The following is a 26,139-nucleotide window of genomic DNA, read 5'->3' as shown; positions in this document are numbered from 1 at the left end:
TGTCATTGTCAGAGAGAGAAAGAGAATAGGAGATAGAGATGCTTCAGCCAACCTCACTCATGTCGTTGTCAGAGAGAGGGAGGTAGATGCTTCAGCCAACCTTACTCATTTAGTTGTCAGAGAGAAGAGAGAGAGAGAGGGAATGAGAAAGAGAGATGTTTCAGCCAACCTCACTCATTACGTTGTCAGAGAGAGAGAGAGAGAGAGAGAGAGAGAGAGAGAGAGGGAGAGAAGAAAGAGAGAGATGCCTCAGCCAACCTCACTCATTTCGTTGTCAGATGGAGAGAGAGAGAGAGAGAGAGAGAGAGAGAGAGAGAGAGATGCTTCAGCCAACCTCACTCCTATCGTTGTCAGAGAGAGAGAGAGAGAGAGAGAGAGAGATGCCTCAGCATTCCCATCTTCCTTTGTTGTCAGAGAGAGAGAGAGAGAGGAGAGAGAGAGAGAGATGCTTAAGCCAACCTCACTCTCATCATTGTCAGCGAGAGGAGAGAATGGGAGATAGAGATGCTTCAGCCATCCTCACTCATGTCCTTGTCAGAGAGAGAGAGATAGATGCTTCAGCCAACCTTACTCATGTCGTTGTCAGAGAGAGAGAGAGAGAGGGAATGAGAAAGAGAGATGCTTCAGCCAACCTCACTCATTTCATTGTCAGAGAGAGAGAGAGAGAGAATGAGAGAGAGAGAGAGAGAGAGAGAGAGAGAGAGAGAGAGAGAGAGAGAGAGAGAAAGAAGGGAGATGCTTCAGCCAACCTCACTCATTTTGTTGTCAGATGGAGAGAGAGAGAGAGAGAGAGAGAGAGAGAGAGAGAGAGGGAGAGAGAGAGATGCTTCAGCCAACCTCACTCCTATCGTTGTCAGAGTGAGAGAGAACGGGAGAGAGAGAGATGCCTCAGCATATCTCTCTTCTATCATTGTCAGAGAGAGAGAGAGAGAGAGAGAGAGAGAGAGAGAGAGAGAGAACCACTTTTTCACCCATGTCGTCGTCATAGTTATATAGAGAGAGATATTGAGGAGGGATTGTTTGTACAAGCCACTCTCCTGTTGTCGTCAGAGAGAGAGAGAGAGAGAGAGAGAGAGAGAGAGAGAGAGAGATGTTTCAGCCAACCTTACTCCTGTCATTGTCAGAGAGGGAAAGAGAATGGGAGATAGAGATGCTTCAGCCAACCTCACTCATGTCGTTGTCAGAGAGAGGGAGATATATGCTTCAGCCAACCTTACTCATTTAGATGTCAGAGAGAGAGAGAGAGAGAGAGAGAGAGAGAGAGAGGGAATGAGAAAGAGATATGCTTCAGCCAACCTCACTCATTTCGTTGTCAGAGAGAGAGAGAGAGAGAGAGAGAGAGAGAGAGAGAGAAGAAAGAGGGAGATGCTTCAGCCAACCTCACTCATTTCGTTGTCAGATGGAGAGAGAGAGAGAGAGAGAGAGAGAGAGATGCTTCAGCCAACCTCACTCCTATCGTTGTCAGAGTGAGAGAGAACGGGAGAGAGAGAGATGCCTCAGCATATCTCTCTTCTATCATTGTCAGAGAGAGAGAGAGAGAGAGAGAGAGAGAGAGAGAGAGAGAGAGAGAGAACCACTTTTTCACCCATGTCGTCGTCATAGTTATATAGAGAGAGATATTGAGGAGGGATTGTTTGTACAAGCCACTCTCCTGTTGTCGTCAGAGAGAGAGAGAGAGAGAGAGAGAGAGAGAGAGAGAGAGAGATGTTTCAGCCAACCTTACTCCTGTCATTGTCAGAGAGGGAAAGAGAATGGGAGATAGAGATGCTTCAGCCAACCTCACTCATGTCGTTGTCAGAGAGAGGGAGATATATGCTTCAGCCAACCTTACTCATTTAGATGTCAGAGAGAGAGAGAGAGAGAGAGAGAGGGAATGAGAAGAGATATGCTTCAGCCAACCTCACTCATTTCGTTGTCAGAGAGAGAGAGAGAGAGAGAGAGAGAGAGGCTTCAGCCAACCTCACTCATTTCGTTGTCAGATGGAGAGAGAGAGAGAGAGTGAGAGAGAGAGAGAGAGAGAGACAGAGAGAGAGAGAGAGAGAGAGAGCGCGAGAGATGCTTCAGCCAACCTCACTCTTATCGTTGTCAGAGAGAGAGAGAGAGAGAGAGAGAGAGAGAGATAGATGCCTCAGCATTCCCATCTTCCATTGTTGTCAGAGAGAGAGAGAGAGAGAGAGAGAGAGAGAGGAGAGAGAAATGCTTAAGCCAACCTCACTCCTATCATTGTCAGAGAGAGAGAGAGAATGGGAGATAGAGATGCTTCAGCCAACCTCAATCATTTCGTTGTCAGAGAGAGAGAGAGAGAGAGAGAGAGAGAGAGGATGCTTCAGCCAACCTCACTCATTTCGTTGTCAGAGAGAGAGAGAGAGAGAGAGAGAGAGAGAGAGAGAGAGAGAGAGAGAGCAAGAGATCCTTCAGCCAACCTCACTCCTATCGTTGTCAGAGAGAGAGAGAGAGAGAGATGCCTCAGCATTCCCATCTTCCATTGTTGTCAGATAGAGAGAGAGAGAGAGAGAGAGAGAGAGAGAGAGAGAGAGAGAGATGCTTAAGCCAACCTCACTCTTATCATTGTCAGAGAGAGAGAGAGAGAGATGAGAGAGAGAGAGAGAGAGAGAAGCCGGGGGGGTGTTTCAGCCAACCTCAGTCCTATCGTTGTCAGAGAAGAGAGAGAGAGAGAGAGAGAGAGAGAGATGCCTCAGCATTCCCATCTTCCATTGTTGTCAGAGAGAGAGAGAGAGAGAGAGAGAGAGAGAGAGAGGGGGAGAGAGAGAGAGAGAGAGAGAGATGCTTAAGCCAACCTCACTCTTATCATTGTCAGAGAGAGAGAGAGAGAGAGAGAGAGAGAGGGGGAGAGAGAGATAGAGATGCTTAAGCCAACCTCACTCTTATCATTGTCAGAGAGAGAGAGAGAGAGAGAGAGAGAGAGAGAGGAGAGAGAGAGAGAGAAGCCGGGGAGGGGGTGTTTCAGCCAACCTCAGTCCTATCGTTGTCAGAGAAAGAGTGAATGAGAGAGAGAGAGATGCTTCAGCCATCCTCTTCTGCGAGTGTTACTGTATGCTGGTGAGTGAGTCTACTTGTGTGATCCGAGAAAAAGCTGATTTAACCCGGATTACAAAAGGCTATCGAGTGCAATATAGCTACAAGTTTTCGTGAATAATCTTTGATTAGTTTGAGGTCAGCAATGTGGGATAAAACGTCGATATAGAATAGTTATCTTGCGAATTACTAAAAATTCTGAACAAGAGGGCAGGCTATAACATAGGCAAGGCATGGAAGGACATTTCTGCAACCAACAAAACTAAATTCCATGAGTTGGCATAACAAAAACCAGACCTCCTGATAACAGAGGTCGCTAATAGCTCCAACCAGTTTGATGGAAAATATTCTCAAACATATTGAAACAATATGATCCAACAAACTGGAGCAAGTCTGCGGAAAACATCATCAAAATGATAAAAGAAATTCCAAGAAGATCCAAGTGATAAAGAGACTTATAAAGAAAGTTACACCAATCAACACATTCCATAAAAAAACAATAAGTCCAATATGGTGAATATGCTGATTGATGTATTGGGAAAAAGAATGCCAAAATGGTGCAATACATGTAAGATGTGGTACAGCATTATTAATCTGCATCAACTTATCAGGAAATGCGATGCATGACATGTACCAACACACCCTACTTGCGCCGAAGTACAACAAAAAATAGAAAATAGAGACACAAAGGTATTCATAGTCTGCTTAGTCTGGATAGAAAATATAATTAGGTCGAGACTGAATCTGCAAATAGTTGAAGAAGAAGAAGAAGAAGAAAAAGAAGAAGAAGAAAAAGAAGAAGAAGAGAAAAATGAACAGGATATATATAAGGATTCAGAGGAAATCATTGATACACCATATGATGCCATTCAACAACATACTTACAAAGATATAAATTATCAGATGGAAACGAATAATAGACCCAAGAGAAACTACCTGGACCTACATACTTTTAGGGAAGAGCAAGAAAAAGAAAAAAGAAAAGAAAGATATAGTCTGTAATTTACTGAAAAGAGGGAATTGCAGATTTGGTGAAAGATACTACTACAACCATCCAAAGATATGCTATAATTATGAAATATATGGTAAATGTGTATATTTAGATGGATATGGAGACGAATGCAGAGATCTCCATAAAAAGATATGCAAAAACTTGAAAGAAGGAAAAGTATGCAAATTCAACAAAAATTGTCGAAATATGCAACCTGCAACCATGAATGAAAGTCAGAATACTCAAAAGCAAACAGACTAGAAAAATGAAAGCAAAAATGAAAAAAAGAAACAAAAAAACAAGCCGAGTATATACCGCGCCATGCACAAAAGCCCCAAAATATGAAGCCTTAAAACCAAAATATGCACAATTAGAGCCCAACTACAAAGAATGCATATATAATGCCAGGGGTTGGTGCTTATAGGGGGATAATTTCAGGTATACACACAAAAATGAATATGTAGCCGAAAGAGCAAATATAATAGAAAGGTGGATTTTTTAATGACAGAATTCCTGGAAATGAAGTAAAGAACATCATATCAGTACAGGAAGAAAGCATAGGAGAATCCATATCATTACCAATGTTAGATAATGGGGATGAAACACAAACCATCATAGTGATGATATACAGGGTTTTTTTTGGCTCAAGCCATGTCGTCCTGATGGAAGGTTCATTCAGGCAGCTTTCTCAGGGATATTTGGCTACAGTGATACTCCCAGAGAATTGACCCTAGGTGTCCAGAGTTCTAACTCCTGGCGTGAGTATCCTTAAATTTTTCTTAAGGATATCGCATAATATCAGGGGACGTATATCTTGATACAACATATGGCAATCTTCACCCCAAATAGAGTAGAGGGGAGCCGTTATCAAGGTTACCCTTCCTCCCCTACTATTACAGGGCCCAAAAACGTGGCTCATTCTTTATTCTGTAGCGCTTTCGCACTGTGTATCTCCCTGCTTACTCTAGTGTTCTAGACTGCTATTTGAGGATTTTATCATGCATTATCCAGCATCTTCTGCTTCTAGAAAGTTGAGTATTTAATTTTTCCTGTGTATAATTTCTAGCTCCCTTCTCACAGTGAAATTAGCATAATTTAATGTGTTTATCGGGGCATAGCCAGTAAACGGAGGCGCCATTTTGGACGCTGTCGTTCGTCATGCATGCTTTATTTAGTCAGCAGAGGGACATTCCCGGTATTTAGCTTTAATGAATTATAGCTATTTAGGCAAAATTATACTAGTGAAGATGAGATCATGCACATATTTTTCCTCTTCCTTAAATGTATCCATCGCATACGTTAGAGTCTCGGTGATATAGCGTAGCCGAGGTTTCGCCCTGCGCTAGGCAAACCTAGCCTACGCGCTTTAGTATACTTTCATACATTATCCTTGTTTACCCTTGCGTATCGTTTTATCAATTCAACAGGAGATAGTATGTCTCCTAGAATTAATTAAATAATTTGATACTCTTCTCCTTCAGAGATTTAAGGGTAAACCCTTCCTTCCCTCTGAGTGCCGCCATTAGGCGACAATCCTATCTTGGTCTTGCCATAGAGTAGCATACTCTAGCTTGACTAGGCTAGTCTTTTTCTGTCTTCCCCCTTGCCGGCGAATATCCCAGCTTGGTTTTACAACTGTAACTCAGAGTATTCAGTCTTTATGCCGACAACTCGGCTGTCGGGCGAGTAGTCACTCCTCTGCCGGCTTACAGTTGCAGACATAGGAAGCCTAGCTTCCATAGCCTGCATCCGAAGTGGTAGTACGATGCCGCCCCCTTCTCCCTTGCGGTCTAGAAGACAAGTCTTATTTCGGCAAGGTCCCGGGCTGAAGAATCGATATTCTTCTGCCGCCCAGGACAGCGCCAATACTGAAACGAGGTTTCTGATTGTGACTGGAAATGGCCGGCAATCCTGCCGCCTTCTCCCGACACAACACACAAGACCCTTTCCCTGGCCCTCTCTGTCCTTTAGCGATAGCCTAGCCATCACATGTCTTTGGCCGGTGTCCTACAATCTCCCCGCTTGCCGGGTAGACTATGGTGCCGGCCGGGCTCCTACATAGGCAGCTTGATAGCCACTCTGACCTTCCCCATATGGACAAAAGGCTCTGGGAAAGGTTGTGCCGGCCATGACGGCTGCCGGTAGGAGACCCTTTATTTTCTAGTGTTCTTCAGTCCTCCCTTGGACTGCCACCCACATCTCTGAAACCGGCACTAGCCGGCAGCAGATCTTGTGGTTGGGTGGAAGCTAGAATACCTAGAATGATCCATTCCCCCCTTCCATTTGAACTCTCATTCTGGAGGAAGGCAGTAGGGATTATAATACCTACACCTTTATTTATTGTAATAAACTACATTAATAAGGTAGCCCTTCTCTCCATGCTTTCTCTCTCTCTGTCGGCTAGTGCCGTCAGGTACTAGCCTAGCCGGCAACATGCTGGCTGAACTACAGTATATGTTTATACAGTAGCCAGTATTTCAACAGTATAGTACATACTGCAGGCAGAAAACTATAGTATATGTTATACAGTAGTTTATATTTTCCAACATACCCTGTGTTTCCTTCCACAGCCTATTGTTGAGACCAATTTTATATTGAAGTGAAGTATTCCTTCAATAAACTGATGAAAGTCATCAGATCATACTTTAACCCACAATATTAATACTCTTGAAAGAGTCAGTGCTAGTATACACTAGTTCTATCTCTAGAAGTTAGAACCCTTCTCCTTTGATTTTCCTTTAATAAGGAAATTCTAATATTAATATTGGGGGAGGCCACAGCAATTGGCTGGACAGGAGGGACAAGTATGTGTCTTTCCTATTTCTTTCTGGCTTACTATCCTAAGCTATAATGGTTAAGATATCAAAACTAATGCATGACATTTTATGAATTTATCAAATGTGATAAATTACCGCATACTCATTTTAATTTCCTTTCTTTACAGGAGGAGCAGAAAGTGAATTGTGAGGTGATCTACTGTGACCACAAAAGTAGGATCTTTGGTGGTCACACTATGTGCAGGTCTCATGCCACCTGCGTTGTAACTACCAAAACCTTGAGGTATTGGGACCCCAAGAACTGCAACGTCTGCTCGGCCTTGGTGACCGAGGGTTTCGGCGACCCCAAGTCGGTGAAGTCGAGGGATGCAGCATGAGAGAAGCTTCGAAAATGGGTACGAGGGTTCCAAAAGAACTCTCCTGGACCGTACCTTCCCAACGATAGGATGCGAAGCTTGCTGTTCCCCAAGGCAACTGCTGATGCCGTCGTACCCCAGGCACGACCCAGGCCTCCCTGTGTCCAGATTGCAGTCAAGGCTGAAGTCAGGGAAGCCATGCAAGGCATGGACATCCACCAGGAGGAAAGAATATCTGAAGTGTCCACGGACACGGAGAAGGATCTCCTTCGGGACGATCCTGAAGAAGAGTCTACTCCACCACCCGGAGGGGATGACGACGCCGACTCGACAGAAGCAGAAGAGCCCCTTCTGCCCGTGCCGGCAGCAGAGCCGTCACCATCTACATCTTCGGCTCCTACCCTTCCATTGGACGCAATGGATCAGGCAGTCTTGGCCCACATTACTGCCCTAATGGAGAATCTACGTAAGGAGAACGTAGAAAGGGAAGCAAAGATGATGAGAGAGTTTCGCGAAGCGACTCGGACCGTCACCTCCCGAGGGTCTTCTAAGCGACCCAGAGTACAGGACCTGCTACCCTGCTCTAAGACCAATCCCTGGAGGTATGCGGAGTTCATGCCTATCACCAACGGCAAACTCTACATTTCAGAGAAGTTGGGAGCCATCCACCTGGACGACATTGAGTTCTGACTGAACTTCAACGCCTACCCGGAGTGCTTCATCCGACTGAAGTGTGAACCAGCGTCGAAAGAGGAGACGGGAACCAAAGGAGGTCATGGTATTCGACCACGACAAAGCACAGGATCTCTTGACGATTACCTAAAGAAGGCAGGTTATACAAACTCGCGAGTTTCTGCACTGATGAAGAAACACCCTACTTTTCTTGCCCCTTCTTCGAGAGCCTTAACCTTCACATCCAAGGCTTTTCAGACTGTTGCCAAGACATTTGAGGCAGGCAAACCATGCCCTACACTAGAGGAGAGTAGACCTCTGTCTCTGGCCGTGCCCACGGGTGAGAAGGAATGGAAGGAGGTCCACCTAACCTTCTCAGTGGGAAAGCTTGAAGCAGATATCGCGGGACAGCAGTTCAGCGAGAACCTACCGAAGCTATCGGATTTTCTCTTGCGAAGGGAGCAAGAGATAAAAGAGAGGCTAGCCACTTTTCTTTCCCTCCAGAACTGCATAGAGATGTGTGCAGGCCAAAATAGCACCCCAGATATGCTCACGGTCCTGGCCAAGATGCACATGGCCACCCTCGTAAAGGACCTGTACGCCTTCATGAAGGCCAGGAGAGCCTGTAGGGAGTTCGTGTTTGCTGCTGCAATGGTGAAACATGAATCCAGGAAGCTGATTTCTTCCAGTATCTGGGGTAAGGACCTCTTCCCAAAAGAAGTGGTCCAAGAGGTAGTTGAGAAAGCCACCACGGAGAAGAGGAACATTCTCCAAAAGTGGGGCATCTCCTCAAAGAGGAAGTCTTCCCCGGATGCTGGTCCCCAACCCAAAAGGAAGACAAAGAAGCCAAGACTACTCAGCAACATACCACGGTCATCATGACCGCAATGCCCCAAGTGGTTGCTCAGCCACAGACCACCTTCCAAGTGGTGTATCAACAGCTTGTTGCCCAGTCACCAGCTTTCAACCCAGGGTTTGAGAGGCACACTACTACCTTTCGTCCGAAAGGAAGAAGAATTGAAGGACGGTTAATGAATAAAAGAAAGGAAATATGCAACATATTAGCAGAAAAATATAAGAGTGAATTCACGCCAAAAATTGCAAATGAGAATAATGAAACTGAAATGAGAGAAGAAAATAATGAATATCTAACGAATATAGATATTAATGAAGCATATATTGTGTAGGCTATAAGCGAAATTAAAAATGGATCGGCGGCCGGACCAGATGGAATTCCAGCGATTTTGTTAAAAAAGATTGCACACACTCTACGAAGCCGCTTGCAATACTGCTAAGACAAAGTGTAGATATGAGCGAGATATATGTTAAACATAAATTAGCTTATATAACTCCTATTTTCAAAAGTGGATCAAGACTAGAGGCAAAAAATCATAGACCTGTTGGTCTAACATCACATATTATGAAAGTGTATGAAAAGGTAATAAAAAAGAAAATAATGAATCATTTGGTTAAATATGATTTATTTGATATAGGTCATCATGGTTTTGTGCCCGGAAAAAGTACACAAACCCAACTGATAGCACACTGAAAACATATATAAAAATATGATAAATGAAAAAGACACAGATGTGATCCATCAATATTTTGCAAAAGCCTTTGACAAGGTAGACCATAATATATTAGAGAAAAAAAAATGCATTTTAGGTATTTATCGAGCTTATTCTTAAACACCTCTACGTTCACTCCTGATATGTTTTTTAGATGAGGTGGCAACACAATACATAGTTGCTGTAACTCCATCTGGCCCGGCCGCCGATCCATTTTTAATTTCGGTTATAGCCTGCACAATATACAGTATGCTTCATTAATATCTATATCTGTTAGATATTCAATATTTTCTCTCATTTCTGTTTCATTATTCTCATTCGTAATTCTTGGCGTGAATTCACTCTTATATTTTTCTGCTATTATGTTGCATATTTCCTTTTTTTTTATTCGTTAACCGTCCTTCAATTCTTAGCTGGCTTATTTCTAATCTCCCTACATTCATGTTTTTTGTATAGGAGTAAAGTACTTTCGGGTTTTTCTTGATATTTTGAAGTGTCCTTTCTTCTAAGTCCCTTTTTTTCGTTTTCTTTCGATTGTATAATCTTTTGTTCTGCATTTTCTATCTTTCTTTTTATTTCCATCATTTTCCATATATTTTTTTTCTTTGGCAAGATTTTTCTTCCACTTTCTAATTTTCTGAAATAAGATCCTTCTGTCTCTTGGTAAGCATGTCTGATGTTTATTTTTTTTTCAGATCATATTTTTCAACAATTTTCTCCCATATTTTGTACAGTGTATCCGTATTTTCATGTATATTATCACTTACAAATACACTTTTCCAGTGTTTGTTCAATTCTTCATTTATTTCTGACCATTTTATATTCTTATTATATAAATCATATTTTCCATATCTTTCCCATCGTTTTGTGCTTTGTTTATCTCTGCGTTCACTTGTTTTGGAATGGACTATTAATTCTATGACATTGTGGTCTGAAATTCCCGTGTTATACACTATTATTTCTTTAACATAATTCACCTCATTTGCAAATTCTAAATCTAGGATATTGTCCTTACTTGTTGGAATGTGGTTTATTTGTTGCATATTATGTTCTAATAGCATATCTTGAAGCTTTTCAAATTGTCTCTTATCTTCTGCGCTACTATTGCCCTCTTTATATATATATATATATATATATATATATATATATATATATATATATATATGCATATATATATATATATATATATATATATATATATATATATATATATATATATATATATATATATATATGTACAACCGCTTTCTTCTTTCTGTTCTTTCCAATCCACCAAAGGAAAGTTAAAATCTCAGGATAAGAATATATTCCAGTCTTTATGGTTTTTACATATATCATCTATTTTTTTCTATTATTATGTCAAACTCCTTAGTATTTACGGGTCTGTAAACTTCAATATTCACTAATTTTCCATATTTAAATTCTACCGTAATCAATTCACATTCTGTGTTGCTGTATTTTTCACAGACTTTTCCTTGATTTATGTCTCTTCCATATATTGTGGTTCCCCCTTGATTCCTATTTGTTTTGTCTGATCTATATGTTTAGAAACCCTTTATCTGGTGATCACTGCCAGTCTCTTGCGAATACCATGTTTCACTTATATTCAATATATCTATTTTTCCAATTTGGGTTAGTTCTTTTAAGAACTCTATTTTTTTTCTAGAGTTACTCGTGACTAAACCCTGTGCATTCATCACTATGATGGTTTGTGCTTCATCCCCGTTATCTAATATTGGTGATAATATGGATTCTCCCATGCTTCCTTCCTGTTCTGATATGATGTTCTTTTCTTCATTTCCAGGAATTCTGCCATAAAAGAATCCAACTTTTCTGTTATATTTGCTCTTGCACCTTCATACTTATTTTTGTGTGTACAGTATACCTGCAATTATCCCCATATCTGCACCAATCCCTGGCATTATAAATGCATTCTTTGTAGTTGGGCTCTAATTGTGCATATTTGGATTGAAAGGCATCATATCTTGGGACTTTTGTGCATAGCGCGGTATATACTCGGCTTGTTTTTTTTGGTTTCTTTTTTTTTGTTTCAATTTTGCTTTCATTTTTCTTGTCTGTTTGCTTTTGAATTTTCTGGCTTTCAATCATGGCTGCAGGATGCATATTTTGACAATTTTTTTTGAATTTGCATCCTTTTTCTTCTTTTTGTTTTTAGCATATTTTTGGATGGAGATCTCTGCATTCGTCTCCATATCTGTTTAAATATGCACATTTCCCATATATTTCATAATTATGGTATATCTTTGGATGCTTGTAGTAGCATCTTTCGCCAAATCTGTAATTCCCTCTTTTCAGTAAATTGCAGACTATATGTTTCTTTTTTTTTTCTCTTTTTCTTGCTCTTCCCTAAAAGTATGTTGGTCCGGGCTGAGTCTCTTGGGTCTATTATATGTTTCCATCTGATAATTTATTTCTCCGTAAGTATGTTGTTGAATGGCATCATATGTTGTATCAATGATTTCCTCTGCATCCTCACACATATCCTGTTCATTTTTTTCTTCTTCTTTTGCTAATTCTTCAACTATTTGCAGATTCAGTCTCAACTCAATTATATTTTCTATCCAGACTAAGCATGTTGAGCAGAGTACCTCTGCGTCTTTATTTTTTATTTTTTGTTGTACTTCAGCGCAAGTAGGGTGTGTTGGTATATGACATGCATTGCATTTCCTAATCAGCTGATGCAGATTAACAATTCTGTACCACATCTTACATGTATTGCACCATTTTGGCATTCTTTTTCACAATGCATCAATCAGCATATTCACCACATTGGCCTTCTTATTGTTCATTGTTGGAATGTGCTGATTGATGTAAACTTTCTTTATAAGTCTCTCTATCACCTGGATCTTCTTTGGAATTTCTTTAATTATTTTGATGATGTTTTCCGCAGACTTGCTCCAGTTTGTTGGATCATATTGTTTCAATATGTTTGAGAATATTTTTCCGTCACACTGGTTGGAGCTATTAGCGACCTCTGTTATCAGGAGGTCTAGTTCTTGTTGTGCCAACTCATGGAATTTACTCTTGCTGATTGCAGTAATATCCCTCTATGCCTTGCCTGTGTTATAGCCTGCCATCTTCCTCAGATTTTTAGTAATTCACAAGATAAGTATCCTATGCCGACGTTTTATCCCACTTTTCTGACCTCAACCTAATCACTGACTATTCACGAAAACTTGTAGCTATATTGCACTCGATAGCCTTTTGTTATCTGCATTAAATATGCTAATTTCTCGTATCACACAAGATAACGAAAGTTACAATGATTTTGGATGTTGCAAAGAATTTGTAGTCCATTCATGGAGACTCAATTTGCTCTTTCTTAGAGCTATTTAGTTTAAGCATTTAGAGAGTTCTTATGATCCTGCCTAACTTATTCTTGAACTAATTCACCGTGTTACTGTTCGCTACATCTACTAGAAGTATAATCGAAGTATTTGATATTTTGAATGTTAAGTAATTGCCACATTGACACTGGTATTGTATCTTTTCAATTCCAGCTTGTATCCGAGAGAGAGATTGAGAGAGGAAGAGAGATTGAAATACAAAATGCTGTCTTAGTATATTTCTTAATAATGAGAGAGAGAGAGAGAGAGAGAGAGAGAGAGAGAGAGAGAGAGAGAGAGAGAGAGAGAGAGAGAGAGAGAGAGAGAGAGAGAGGTGTATAAGTTAAGGAAGGAGATTTACCAGCGAAACTAACTTACCTCCTGGCCCAAGTATAGAAATATAATCATATTACAAGTAAGAGAGCGATAGAGAGTATAACAAAATACAACAGTATTTTCGCTTATGAGAGGAAGAGAAACAGAGAAGACCTTCTAGAAATAGCCAAATCTTTATTAATAAACCTGACAGGCATGCATGCAAGAGTATATGCAGAGGGACATCGCGTGCATGCGGGCGTGCGAGTGTGCACTCGAGGGCGTGTTATCCGCGTTTTAAATGGAGGGTGAAGTGGGAGAGAGCCCTTAACGACTGACACAATCGAGTCTCAAGGGCCAAATTAAGATTTCTCCCATCCAAACCACTTGTCGGTTATTTTGAGACCCCATCAACTTAATGGCTACTCTCGGCTTTGGAAGGTTCAGGGTGGGGGCGAAGGCTTTATACATACATACAAACACAAACACACACACACACACATGCATATATATATATATATATATATATATATTGTATATATATTTATATTTATATTTATATTTATATTATATATATATTATATATATATATATATATATATATATATATATATATATATATATATATATATATATATATACATATATATATATATATATATATATATATATATATATATATATATATATATATATATATATATATATATATATATATATATATATATATATACATATATATATATATATATATATATATATATATATATATATATATATATATATATATATATATATATATAGGCATACACACATACATAATATATACATATACATATATATATATATATATATATATATATATATATATATATATATACATATAACATATATATATATATATATATATATATATATATATATATATATATATATATATATATATATATATATATATATATATATATATATATATATATATATATATATATATATATATATATATATATATATATATATATATATATATATATATAGATACTCTCTTAACGTGCTTTAACTGCTAGAATATATATAATCCCTGTGAAGTGAACATTGCATGATATTAGTAGTGTTTTGCACATATGTATGTATGTATATAAGTTAGACTACCAATTGTTTAAATAAAAAAACCGAAGAGGATTTAAAAAAAAGAAAAAAAAGATACTTTCTGATGAAAAATTGGATTGTGAAATTAAATGTATAGTAGTCAACTTCATCATCAGTGCCGTAGCCTTTATACCATGGTCTTCCACTCTCTTGAGCTAGTGTCCTCTTGCTTGAGGTTACAGTATAATCAGGCTCACTATTCTCTTTGTTTTTTACACTTTATTTCCTCACACTAAGGACCATTATTGTGTCGTGAACACTTTCGCCTTGTCGGATATTAGGGTCTTTCCTTTTCCGTATTTCTCTCACCCCATTTACCGTGTGCTTTCCAGGCCATCCTACAATCCTTCGTAACATTGCACTCGAAAAGCATACACATTATAAACTGACCATATTCTTTTTTCATCCATATGGTTACATCATCTCCAAGTCAGATCCTGATTTGTAGTGCTTCTATGTGTCCTTCCATTTTTCAAACCTTCTGTCCTTCTTACACTTAGTGTACTACACAAGCAGTTTCATTTTAAGTTTCTGCATAAAATGATCATTGGAATAAATATTAAAGACTGAATTAAACTTTCAGAAAAGATTAATAACTGGAATAAGGGCTAAATTACAGTGTTTGATTAAAATTTAAAGTTTTCAGGCAGCCTGACATCTAACGTCATTGACGACAGTTTTTGAACATCTAGATGTGTCTCAATAAAGTTCTTTGCAGCGACATTTTGAATTATCTAAATGTACTGTACAATCTATTAAATAAACCAGTTGAGATGTATGGCACATCGTTTTGCTTAATTTTTCCCATTAAATAATATTCCGTCGGGAAGTAGTACTGTCAGTGAACTTCACATGGTGCAATGTGGGTAATACCTAAAGGTATTCGCTGTATCCAATTGGCCTCTGGTTGTCAATCACTTCTAGTTCTTAACCTTCTTCTTAACCTCCATTGCCGTTTTCATTCCCTCGTTTTTCTGTACAGCCTCTTAACTTTTACGTCACAGTAGTACTACGTTTTTTTTTTTTCTGCAGTTTTACCCTGGGTGCTGCATGGCTTCCAGGTTCTTGCACCGGGTTCCATGACGCAAAATCATAAGTCTAAATTCCAGAAATATATATTTTAATTTCCCTCATGGGTTTTTGACATTATTATTTGAAACCACCGACGTTCCATCTAGTGGTTGCTTCTTTAGAGGATATATTAAGAAAGAGTCAGCAGATTAAATATGTACTATTAAATTCCTTAGTATAGCCAAACCTTTATAGTAATCACTTTAATTCATTGACTAAGTGATAGCTACCGATTATTTCACGTTTGTGAAGTGTATTAGAGTTAGTTTTTATATCGAAATGTATATTTTCATTTAATTCTCTATCGAAGAGAGTTCATTTGCAAAAGTTCTTCCCAAGTTAGATATGATCTCAAAAGGGTAAGTGATTGATGTAATAGAAATAAATCCATTTTCCTGACAAATCTGTAAGCTAGCCACCCCAGCAAGGATCGTCTCCAGCTAGTGCACCCTTTGTAAGCTAGCCAATAAAGCAAAGAACGTTTCTATCTAGGTAGTGCACCCTTCGTAAACTAGCCACAAGAACAAAGAACATTTCTATCTAGTGAACCCTTCACATGCTAGCACCAGATCCAAGAACATTTCTAGCTAGTGCAACCTTCTTAAACTAGTCACCAAAGCAAAGAAAATAAGAGCTAGTGCACCCTTCATAAGCCAGGCATGAAAGCACAAAAATTTTCTAGCTAGGGCACACTTCATAAACTACCCACCAGAGCTAAGAATATTTCTAGCTAGTGCATCCTTTGTAAGCTTGTCACCAAAGCAAAGAATTTTCTAGCTAGTGCACCATTCTTAAACTTATCACCAAAGTAAAGATTAGTTCTAGCTAGTGCACCCTTTTTAAGCTTGTCACCAAAACAAAGAATAGATCTAGCTAGTGCACCCTTCTTAAGCTTGTCATCAAAGCAAAGATTAGGTATAGCGTGCACCCTTCTTAAGCTTGTCACCAAAGCAAAGATTAATTCTAGCTAGTGCCCCTTTCTTTAGCTTATCACCAAAGCAAAGAATAGTTCTAGCTAGTGCACACTTCTTAAGCTTGTCACCAAAGCAAAGATTAGTTATAGCTAGTGCACCCTTCTTAAGCTTGTAACTAAAGCAAAGATTAGTTCTAGCTAGTGCACTCTTCTTAAGCTTGTCACCAAAGCATAGGATATTTTGGGGATAATGTACCTCTCTTAAGCTTGTCAACAAAGCAAAGAATATTTTTAGCTAGTACATCCCCCGTAAGATAGCCACCAGAGCAAAATCAAAGAAAATTTCTAGCTAGTGCACCCTTTTTAAGCTAGCCACCAAAGCAAAGAATATTTATAGCTAGAGCATTCTTCGTAAGCTATATTAGCTCTTTTATATAAATGTTTCGTATTAAGGAAAATTATGTTTTCGGGCATTTTGCTTTTAATAAAAATAGAAAGGTTGCATTTTCATATCAATTGCTATCTGTCATATATCATTGTAGGGCTTTTACAATAAATTTTGTTTTTTCGTTGATTGAAATTTTAACCTTTGTAGGTAGTAGGTTGGCCAGGGCGCCAGCCACCCGTTGATATACTACTGCTAGAGTGTTATTGGGTGCTTTGACTGGCCAGACAATACTACATTGGATCCTTCTTTCTGGTCAAGGCTCATTTTCTGTTTACCCACACATACACTGAATAACCTGGCCTATTCTTTACATAGTCCTTTGTCTTAATACAGCTGACAATACTGAGATTACCAACAATTCTTCTTTGTTCTAGGACTGCAATATGATGGTTTATTGGCTACTTTGGCTCTTCTAGGAGAAGGACACTTCAAAATGAAACCATTGTTTTCTTGGATAATTCCATAGCCTCTGTACCATGGTTTTCCACTGTCTTAGGGTAGAGTTCTCTTGCTTGAGGGTACACTCGGGCACCCTATTCTATCTTATTTCTCTTCCTCTTTTGTTTTTTAAGGTTTTTATAGTTTATATGTGAAAGATTTGTTGTGATGTTGTAATTTCCTTATTTCCTTTGCTCGCTGGAGCTATTTTCCCTGTTGGAGCCTTCGTGCTTATATCATTTTGCTTTTCCAAGTAGGGTTATAGCTTAGCAATTAATAATAATAACAAAAGGCTGTTTTCAAAAACCATATGCGTTCGGGTGCTAACTTTTCTCATCAATTCAGTGTAATATAACGTGCATTGAATTTCCCTTAGTTTTTAACTATTTTGGCACAATTTCATTTCTTATCCTTATAATTGTGCTCATCTAACGATGATTTTTTTTAAAACTAATAGAATATGTTGTCCAAACAGGAAGAAACCTATTATATAAAAAAAGAAAAAATATTGGCCCATTGTTTTGAAATACCAATAGAACTGGTAATAGGAAATATTTCACCAATAAACAAAAAAAGGGGGTCCGATTTAGTGAAATTTTGAAGAAAAGTATATCTCCGTATGTTAAATTTACCATCCTTCGGTAAAACATGTAATGGGAATAGAAAGGGAGGCCTATTTGCATGTAAATTAACGAATATCTTCCTTGCGGGGTTGAACCCATAGTTCCCCAGGAGAACGGGATGATAGAACGTAATGGAAATGTCTTTTTAAACTACATTAGGCCACATTCTATTGGCATTATATCGAATAAATTACTCTAAAGTAATTTCCCAACGGTGAATCTTTTAAGGCGGCGCGGAGCATTTAGAACTAGGAATATTTGTAGCTATACATAGGGGAAGAGCTACCGTAGAAAGAGGGAACTTCGGAATTTCACTGTGTCGCAACTCCATCGCAATAACGAGGTTAGGTTTTTGCCGCATAGTTGTTATGGAATTGTTACCGGCGACGTTATCAAATTGAAGAGCCTGACTTGCTTACTACTGTACTACCCATGTAGACCCTTCTGCCTTCTCCCTCCGCTCTCTCAGCTTCAATTTCCTGAGTGAGTCCATAATTATATTCAGAGGGATCTCCAAGTTCACCTTAGTTAGAATTCGCTGTCGTATATGGTAGGCACGGTGCACACAGATAAAGGGTTTCTCTAATTGCATTCTCGTTTAAGGATTTCACTATTTTAACAAGGCGTTCTTAATAGGGAATTCTCTCTCTCTCTCTCTCTCTCTCTCTCTCTCTCTCTCTCTCTCTCTCTCTCTCTCTCTCTCTCTCTCTCTCTCAGTTGAGTGCATCTCAAAAGTCAAATATCAACACTTTGATTACTGGGTTAGGTCATTCATATGCTCTGCTTAAGAACTGATAACATGCCTGCACAGAAAACTTCACCTAGAATCTAGTTGCTTCATAAACTTACACGAAAGGCTCATCAGTAGGTCATTAGGATTTAATGTCAATTTCATTAGATAGAGATAATATTCGAAATAAAAAAAAAAAAAAATCATGTAAAATAAAAAAAAAATTCATGTAAACTAAAAACAATTGCATATGAATTATTGTATCTTCCCAAATTTCCTTTGAAATATGTTGTCTCACCCCATAAATTATATATAAAAAAGAAAATAGTGATACAAAAAATATATTCTTGGATAACAAATAAAGTGATCGTCTCCTGGAATCTTTGCAAATTATTACAGCAAAGAAAATGTCTAATATATTAATAAAAATACATAAAGAAAAAAAAAAAAACAATCTGCACAATATGATGGCTGGCTTATGCTAATAACATCTTAACAATACTGAGAAAATTAATTATTTTATGTTTGGATATATTTTTTTTTTTTAAATATTCTTTATAGTAGTAGATACCTGAAATCTTGATTTAATCACTGCAGCAAGAGTAATCATAATTGAAGTATTATTTTAGTTATTGAAAATAAATCTATCGCTGCTAATAGTAATAGTATAACAAGTTTAATGGCGATGTTATTCCCCTCGCCAAAATTGAAGATGTTGCGAAGGGTGTATATTCACCCCTGTCTGTTTATTAGTTTAGTTATATGTTTGTTTGTGAGCATCTTTACACAAATACTACTTTACTGTTTGTTACCAAACTTGGTCAATCATGTTGGTTTAAATCTGTAACATTTTGGATAAAACATATCAAAATATAAGTACGCAGCAGTACTTTCAAAATATTTACAATGTAAAGTAAGTGGCAAATAATCTGGTAGATTTTTTATGTGAACAACATTACGCAAAAAATATCGAACCAATTTAAACAGAACGTAAGGGACATGTGGAGTATGACCCAAGAACATAACCATCAGATATTGAAGAAAATACACCAAAGTACTAGGACGCAGCGGAGTTAAGAACAAAATAAGACTGCTTGGCGTGGGGAAGGCATGCTCTCTAGTTATGGCTGTTATCATTATTCCCATCGTCAACTTCGTTATGAAGGTTATCATATGTTTTGATAGGCGTGTATTTGTTTGGCTGTCTGTCTGTGTGTTTGTGATTCGCATAACTCAAAAACTATTCGACCGAATCTCATGTAATTTAGTGGGATGATTGGCCATGATCCTAGGTCAATTTTATAAGATTTTGGTAGTGATTTAGTCAAAAGTCAAGGCCAAGGCCACGGAAAGGTAAAAAAAACATTTTTTTTGCCATATCGCGGCCAATATTTTTCTGATTTGCATGAAACTAATGCCAAAATGAGAATAATACAATTGCCTATCTTGTGATATACAACATGATATTATAGGCGAAGGTATGCACTGTACCAAGTGCCCGTTCTAGTTATAAAAGATTTTGCATCTACTGTACAGGAACCTCCTCTACCGTGCAAGATAGGATATTCTAGTTCGCTGGAATTATGTTTAGACTGAATCCATCCACTGCATTTTCCAGCTTTTAGCAAAAAAAGAAAGAAAGAAAAAAGAAAACTTAATTCCAAATATGTCATTGTCAGTGCAAAAACTGTTGTGAAACAGGAATTAAAATATTTGTTTGGAAATGTTCATCAATACGTAGAGAGGAAAACTTTACTTTTATTTTCTATTTCATTTTCTGGGTAACTACTGTATAATATTTCGTCAGTTTTTTAAATGCTAAGGTTTAGTCCTATTTAGTGATGAAACGCTGGAGTTAATTAACTAGCTCAGAGTAAAACATAAAGGGAAGATTATGATATACGCGAATAATATGCATCCGGGAATTTTGGTGTACAATTTGGCCAAAAAAAAAAGGAAATAATGTGGATGCAGATTGCAAGCTGCACCCAAACAATGTTCAAACAATTTTACAATTTCATGGCTGGAGTTTAACATGGTTTTGTTCTCTCTCGTATATAAAAACACAGTTTGCAGCTATGTTTATGAACACAGTTTCATGCTTATTCTCTATTGGGTTCTTTGTTTGTTTGTTTGCCTTTCTTAGACTGTTAAGAAATATTTTTTTTTTCCGCTAAGGAAATGGGGTTTGCCTATTCAATCTAAGTAGCTTCCTGAATTTGTTTACCATTTTTGTGGGATTTATTTGAAAAATTGTGAGTTAATCCATAATCAGGAGAAATCTAACGTCGAAATTTACTATTGTTTTTATTTACATTTGCACAAACTTTGTTAATAAAAAGGCAATTAAATGAACAATGAAGGATCGAAACTTTTACACATATATACAGCAGTGAATTGCAAAGATTAAATTGAGGTGAAAGATATAAAGTTGTATATCAAATCAGCTTGCTTGGAAAACTTAGCATAAACAAATTATTGGACTACCTACTATCCCATAAACACTTAATTTGCTGAATAGAAAGAAAATTCTATTGATTGATAAGATGGGATATTCGTTTTTCTTTCTCACCGTTATCCCTACATTAAAGAATCGGTTGCCTGATACACCCTCTCCAAATGCCTTCTATCACATGCATCCTCTTCCACCAAACTTCGTCCCCCAATAGCAGCTTTCACCTTATCTCTCCATCTAATTCTCTCCCTCCCTCTCGATCTTTCCCCCATAACAGCGTCCCCCCTAGCCCTTCTCACTTCCCACCATCCCATCCATCCTCAGCACGAGCCTACACCATCTCAGTTATGATACTCTTATCGCCTCCATGATTATTACTACGCCTGCCATTCTTCTTATTTCATCTTTTTCCAATCTTTCAAGCCGTGATATTCCTATAATCCACTTCAGCATTCTCATCTCTGTTTTCTCAAGCTTTCTTTTCTCTTTTAGTCTTAGAGCCGACGTTTCTAATCTGATACACACATTAACACTGGTCTTATTCCTGTGCTATAGATCTTGACTTTTATGTTGACTGGCATTTTTATCACACCATTTAATTCCCGCTAGCTCCCTCCACTTCCCCCAGACTGCTTTTATCCCATTCTCAGCTTCAGCCTTACAACCTTCCTGCCAACTTGTAGTAGATCCAAAGTATCTAAATTGTTCCACCTGTTTAATAATTGAGCCTTTACTTGCATGTATGGGATATAGTCTTCCCCTATAAAGACTTTTTTTTTATTTTGCAAAAATGATTATTGAATCCACGTCAATGAAAAGCAAGATGTTAGTTTTTCACTGCTTTTTATATTCATATGTCTCCCAGTATGTAATTGCTAGTTGTCATTCGCACGTCTCACCTTCAATAGAATTTCTATTTAAATCATAAACCTATTTATAATGTTTGGAAAATTCGGTTAATATGGAGAGATAAATAAACATTAGCATACCAAGCCAAAGATCATGACCATTTTCTAGGAAGTAACATATAGCTTAGCTGTAGGTATACATAAATAAAACGACATTTACACATATTTGATGTTGATTGGTGCAAAATAGAAGTTTTCATTATGCATGTGATGGGAACATTTGCTTATTTTGAAATATAGACCAGTTGTTCTTACATTAAACTTCGGAATCACATAAACATATATCATTAGCCAGAAAAAAAAATAGTATCTAGAAAGGTACTCTACCTCTACATGTATGAGTCTGTGAATTTCAAGGATTCCTGAATAGCTATACAGACTTCCAAAGCCTGGTTTGACTTTCCAGTTTTAATGTAGGTGTAAAGCACAGCTCCCAACAAAATTGTATGTAAAACCGGAAAAAAAGTATCTATCTATCTATCTATATATATATATATATATATATATATATATATATATATATATATATATATATATATGTGTGTGTGTGTGTGTATATATATATATATATATATATATATATATATATATATATATATATATATATATATATATATATATATATATATATAAATTAAAGGAACATATGAATGAATAAGGCGTACGTGTATTGATAAGATTACTAATCAAACAATGTGATTGGTCATCTTTGTCTCAGTTGGTTGGGTGTAACTAAAGGTTCAGGTCACAGTTGACTCACTTTATTTTTTTCTTTTTTTTCTTTTTTCCTTTTTTTAATCCAGAGGTTCAGGTTACATTCGTCTCAGTTATTTGTGTGTATCCAGAGGTCGATGTCACAGTCGTCTCACTTGGTTGGGTGTATCCAAAGGTTCATGTCACATTTGTCTCATGTTTTGTGTATCCAGATGTTCAGGTCAAAGTCATCTCAGTTGATTGTGTATATCCAAAGATTCATGTCACAGTTATCTCAGTTGGTTGGGTGTATCCAGATGTTCAGGTCACATTCGTCTCAGATAGTATGGTATATCCAAAGGTTCAATTCACACTTGTCCTAGTTGGTTGGAAGTATCCAAAGGTCCCGGTCACAGTCATCTCTGTTGGCTGTGTAACAAGAGGTTCAGGTCGCAGTCGTCTCAGTTGGTTGGGTGTATCCGGAGGTTCAGGTCACAGTCATCTCAGTTGGCTGTGTAACAAGAGGTTCAGGTCGCAGTCGTCTCAGTTGGTTGGGTGTATCCAAAGGTTCATGTCACATTTGTCTCATTTTCTTGTGTATCCACAGGTTCAGGTCAAAGGTATCTCAGTTGATTGTGTGTATCCAAAGGTTCATGTCACAGTTATCTCAGTTGGTTGGGTGTATACATATGTTCAAGTCACATTCGTCTCAGATAGTAGGGTATATCCAAAGGTTCAATTTACACTTGTCTCAGTTGGTTGGATGTATCCAGAGATTCAGGTCACAGTCATCTCAGTTGGCTGTGTAACAAGAAGGTCAGGTCGGAGTCATCTCAGTTGGTTGGGTATATCCAGAGGTTCAGGACAGTCATTTCAGTTGGTTGTGTGTATCCAGATATTCAGGTCATAGTCATCTCTGTTGGTTGTGTGTATCCAAAGGTTCAGGTCATACTCGTCTCACTTGGCTGGGTATATCCAGAGGTTCAGGTCACAGTCGTCTCAGTTGGGTGGGTGTATCCAGAGGTTCAGATCACAGTCATCTCAGGTTTTTTGGTGTATCCAGAGGGCCAGGTCACAGTCATCTCAGTTGGTGGAGTGCAACCCGAGGTTCGGGTCACAGTAGTCTCAGTTGGTTGTGTGTATCCAGAGGTTCAGGTCACAGTTGCCTCAGTTGGTTGGGTGTATCCAGAGGTTCAGGTCACAGTCGTCTCAGTTTGTTGGGTGTATCCAGAGGTTCAGGTTACAGTTGCCTCAGTTGGTTGGGTGTATCCAGAGGTTCAGGTCACAGTCATCTTAGTTAGTTGGAGGTATCCGGATGTTCAGGTCATAGTCGTCTCAGTTGGTTGAGTGTATCCACATGTTCAGGTCACAGCTGTTTCAGTTGGTTGGGAGTATCCAGAGGTTCAACACAGTCATCTGAGTTGGTTGGGTGTAACCCGAGGTTCATGTCACAGTCGTCTCAGTTGGCTGTGTATCCAGAGGCTCGGGTCACAGTCGTCTGAGTTGAGTGTATGTATCCAGATGTTCAGGTCACAGTCGTCTCAGTTGGTTGGGTGTATCCAGAGGTTCAGGTCATAGTCGTCTCAGTTGGGTGCATGTATCCAGATGTTCAGGTCACAGTCGTCTTAGTTGCTTGTGTGTATCCAAAGCTTCAGGCCATAGTCTTATTAGTTGGTTGGTGGTATCCAGATGTTCAGGTCATAGTCTTCCTAGTTGGTTGGGTGTATCCAGATATTCAGGTTACAGTCTCAGTTGGTTGGGTGTATCAAGAGGTTCAGGTCATAGTCGTCTCATTTGGTTGGTTGTATCCAGAAGTTCAGGTCATAGTCGTCTCACTTAGTTGGGTGTAACCAGAGGTTTAGGTCATAGTCGTCTCACTTGGTTGTGTGTATCCAGAGGTTCGGGTGACAGTTGTCTCAGTTGGTTGGGTGTATCCAGAGGTTCAGGTCATAGTTGTCTCAGTTGGGTGTATGTGTCCAGATATTCAGGTCACAGTCGTCATAGTTGGTTGTGTGTATTTAAAGGTTCAGGTCACAGCTGTCTCCGTTGGTTGGGGGTATCCAGATGTTCAGGTCATAGTTGTCTCAGTTGGTTGGGTGTATCCAGATATTCAGGTCACAGCTGTCTCAGTTGGTTGGGGGTATCCAGATGTTCAGGTCATAGTTGTCTCACATGGTTGGGTGCATCCAGAAGTTCATGTCATAGTCGCCTCACTTGGTTGGGTGTATTCAGATATTTAGATCACAATCATCTCAGGTGGTTGGGTGTATTCAGAAGTTTCGGCCATAGTTGTCTCAGTTGGTTGTGTGTATCCAGAAGTTTAGGTTACAGTTGTCTCAGTTGGTTCTCTGTATCCAGAGGCTCAGGTCACAGTCGTTTAAGTTGATTGGGGGTATCCATAGGTTTAGATTGCAATCTCAGTTAACTGGATGTACTCAGAGGTTCAGGTCACAGTCAGTTCAGTTAGTTCTGTGTATCCAGAGGTTCAGGTCACAGTCATCTCAGTTTGTTGGGTGTATCCAGAGGTTCAGGTCACAGTCGTCTCGGTTGAGTGTATGTATCCTGATGTTCAGGTCACAGTGTTCTTAGTTGGTTGTGTGTATCCAAAGGTTCAGGTCACAGTCATCTTAGTTGGTTGGGGTTATCCAGATGTTCAGGTCATAGTCGTCTCAGTTGATTGGGTGTATCCAGATATTCAGGTCACAGCTGTCTCAGTTGGTTGGGTATATTCAGAGGTTCAGGTCATAGTTGTCTCACTTGGTTGGGTGTATCCAGAGGTTCAGGTCACAATCGTCATAGTTGATTGGGTGTATTAAGAGGTTTAGTGGCCAATCATCTCAGTTGGTTGGGTGTATCCAGAAGCTTAGGTCATAGTTGTCTCAGTTGGTTGGGGGTATCCAGAAGTTCAGGTCATAGTTGTCTCAGTTGGTTGTGTGTATCCAAAAGTTTAGGATACAGTTGTCTCAGTTGGTTGTGTGTATTCAGAGGTTTAGGTTACAGTTGTCTCAGTTGGTTGTGTGTATCCAGAAGTTCAGGTTACAGTTGTCTCAGTTGGTTGTGTGTATCCAGAGGCTCAGGTCACAGCCGTTTAAGTTAATTGAAGGTATCCATAGGTTTAGGTTACAGTCTCAGTTGGTTGGGTGTATTCAGAGGTTTAGATCACAATCATATCAGTTGGTTGGGTGTATCCAGAAGTTTAGGTCATAGTCGTCTTAGTTGGTTGTGTGTATCCAAAAGTTTAGGATACAGTTGTCTCAGTAGGTTGTGTGTATCCAGAGGTTCAGGTTACAGTTGTCTCAGTTGGTTGTGTGTAACCAGAAGTTTAGGTTACAGTTGCCTTAGTTGGTTGTGTATATCCAGAGGCTCAGGTCACAGTCGTTCAAGTTAATTGAGGGTATCCATAGGTTTAGGTTACAGTCTCAGTTGGTTGGGTGTATTCAGAGTTTCAGGTCACAGTCGTCTCAGTTGGTTGGGTGTATCCAGAGGTTCAGGTCACAGTCGTGTCAGTTAGTTCTGTGTATCCAGAGGTTCAGGTCACAGTCGTCTCAGTTGGTTGGGTGTATCCAAGGTCCCATGATGTCATGAGACCGTCATAATAAAAAGGCAACCAACGAATCCTGATAGAGATAGAGACAGATGTACATTATGC

This window comes from Palaemon carinicauda, chromosome 35, assembly GCF_036898095.1.
Source record: "Palaemon carinicauda isolate YSFRI2023 chromosome 35, ASM3689809v2, whole genome shotgun sequence".
In the NCBI taxonomy this organism is placed as follows: Eukaryota; Metazoa; Arthropoda; class Malacostraca; order Decapoda; family Palaemonidae; genus Palaemon; species Palaemon carinicauda.
Note: the sequence above shows the minus strand (reverse complement) of the source record.